Genomic DNA, 2,766 nt, shown 5'->3' with positions numbered 1-2,766 from the left:
TAAATCCCCAGTTCAGATAGGGTCTTTTTAATACTGTGTACTAAACTGTTGTGTGTATTGTAAGTCATTTTCAGCATTGTTCGTGAGACTCATGATTGCTGAGGTTCTCTCTGCTAGAAATGATGAGAATAAATTCTATTTATGCTTTTGATTAAATAAAATAACAATTTTCAGCATTTAAAGGGCAGGCTGTGAAATCCTGAGCACTGATCTGACAGTTCACTGGGAAGCAGTTTATGGAAATGAGTGGCAATTGAGCGTCTAGTTATCTCAGAAATGAATGAATGCATGTACATGTCCTCTGGATGTTTTGTTAAACTAACCTCTGGCTTCCGTACTTGTAATATATGTTTATGCAAACAAAAAACATTCCATTGCTGTACAGAAGTCTTTTGCAGAACTTACTGTGTCAGGATGTATTTCACTCTGAATAAGTGCTCTGTCAGCCTTGTTTGATTACTGACTTTTCAAAATGTAACTGTTGCACTTTAAACTCCTTATAAAATATTAAAATAATTTAATCTCTTTTATCAAGGCCACATGGTTCTTTGCTTTGTTTTAATTGTGAATTGTGGCCTTATGAGCCATAATGAAAACAGAGCTCTCTGAACTTCCAATTAAAACTTTTACCTTTTTTCTGAACTAAGGCCCTGATTCAGGAAAGCACTGCTATCCAGGAAAGCACTAAAGCTTTAAACATGTGCTTAGGTGCTTTCTTGAACTGAGGCCTAAGATCCTGATCCTGCAGACACTTAAACACGTGCGTGAATAATCTCTGGTGTGTAAAGTGACTTGAGTGCATGGGATTGGGGCCAAAGAGCCCATTCCAGTTCCCATGGGAGATGAACTGAGCCTTGTGTTTTTAGATTCAGCTAATGTATTGTAAGACTATTATAGTTGACTATTGTTTTTAAGATTGTTGGTCAGAACCTTGATCACTTTTGTAGGGGTGTGTTCTTTATAAACAAAAATATTATTTTAGGGTATAACTATTTTAATATAAAGACTGTGTGTGTATGTATAAATAAATACAACTTCCTTCGTATAAAATTGTCAAGCCTTATGGACTCAAAGGGTCTGATTTTCAACCCCATGCTAGAGTAATTAACCACTGGAATAATTTATCAAGTGTCGTAGTTGATTCTCCATCACTGACGGTTTTTAAATTAAGATTGGATATTTGCTAAAAGTTCTGCTTTAGGAATTATTTTGGGGAAGTTCTATGACCTGTGTTATACAGGAGGTCAGAGTAGATTATCATCATGGTCCCTTCTGGCCTGGGAATCTATGTGCATTTACACAGAGGCAAATACTTGTCTACTTTTCACAGATATATCCTGGAGGTACACAGGCATGTCCTAGAGGTAAACAGCCTTCATGCATACATGTTCTTTTAAATGCATATTTAACTTATGCACATATCTGAATGTGTGCAGAAATGTACACCTACTGGGGACTGAAAATCAGACCTAGTGTCTCTAAAAGGGGCAATAAACATAATACCTGTATTTTCTGTTTTACTTGAAGACTATGTATTGAAAGTTTACAGAAAGTGTGTCATTATTCTGCAATATTAAATGACCTTTAGAACAAATACTGTTTGTATCTTTAAATTTCAAATACTTATAATAATGTAAAGGATGGCATATTACAGTCAGTTTGGCTTGTACCATCCTGTATTAATATAGCTAAGTTAATGCTGGTAAGGGCAATGAAGAAGACTTTTACAGGTGTTTCAGGGGAGAGAGAAACACTAGATTGGTGGTAAGACCGTTAATAAATGAGGCTGGAGATTCCATTACTGATTGATTAGCCTATTGGACTGATTTGTTTTTTTATTCTTCTTTAAGAAAGTAAAGAAACATTATGGATAATTAGTGCTTTTGAGTTAAAATGTGATTTTAAATTTGATAGTTTGTCTCTCTCAAAAAACCTAATCAGAGATTTGCACCACAAGATGGCAATGTTGCACTAAATGCAAGCTGTGCCTGAATACAGTTATTCCTCGAGAGGATGGAAGCGCCCCGGGGCAGGCTGGGAGTTGTAGTTCCTGGCTCGTCTCAGAGCGGAAGTGACACAAGGTTGCTCAGGCAACGCGCCCCCTCCCGGTGCACACTGGGAAGCGTAGTTCTCCCTCTCACACGCGGCCTCTATTGGAGGAGGGGCGGTAGCTCGTCAGTTCGCCGCGCCCCTCCCCGCTCCCTGATTGGCGGAGAGAGCGCGGGACAGAGACTCGGCGCGTGGGGTGCGGGCCTGGTTCCCTCGCCCCGAGGCTTCGCTGCCCCCGCCCCCTCCCCACGGGGAGCCGGGGGGGGGCACCAGTGGGACCCGCCCCGGCGCTGCTGGGGGGACGCGGGCTCGGGGGCAGCCGGCGGGCGGGGCCGGGCCGAGGGGCGCTGAGGCGGGACGGGGAGCGGCGGCTCCGCACGGGGGGGCCGGGGGCTCAGACACCCAGTTCCAGGCGCCAGGCCCAGCCCCTGCCCCGGGAGCAGCCCGGGCCCGTGGGAGCCGGGCGGGGGGGGCACAGGGCAGAGGCAGCGCGAGTGAAAGGGCTTCACCCCCCCCGCTGGGCCTGGGGGGCAACAGGTGGGGGGGGCTGAGCTGTCTGGGAGCAGCCCCACAAGCGGCAGCCTGGGGCCGCGGGGCCTTCAACCTCCCCAACCTGCCCCCCAGTGTCCCCCCCGTCCGCTGTGACTCTCCTGCCAGCACCACCCCCTCCTCTCCCTCTGTAGGGCCCCAGCAGCCCCTTCAAGCCCCCCTAACCTG

Source organism: Gopherus evgoodei, unplaced genomic scaffold, assembly GCF_007399415.2.
Source record: "Gopherus evgoodei ecotype Sinaloan lineage unplaced genomic scaffold, rGopEvg1_v1.p scaffold_359_arrow_ctg1, whole genome shotgun sequence".
NCBI lineage: Eukaryota > Metazoa > Chordata > Testudines > Testudinidae > Gopherus > Gopherus evgoodei.
The sequence above is the reverse complement of the archived record's forward strand: the minus strand, read 5'-3'. Positions refer to the sequence as shown.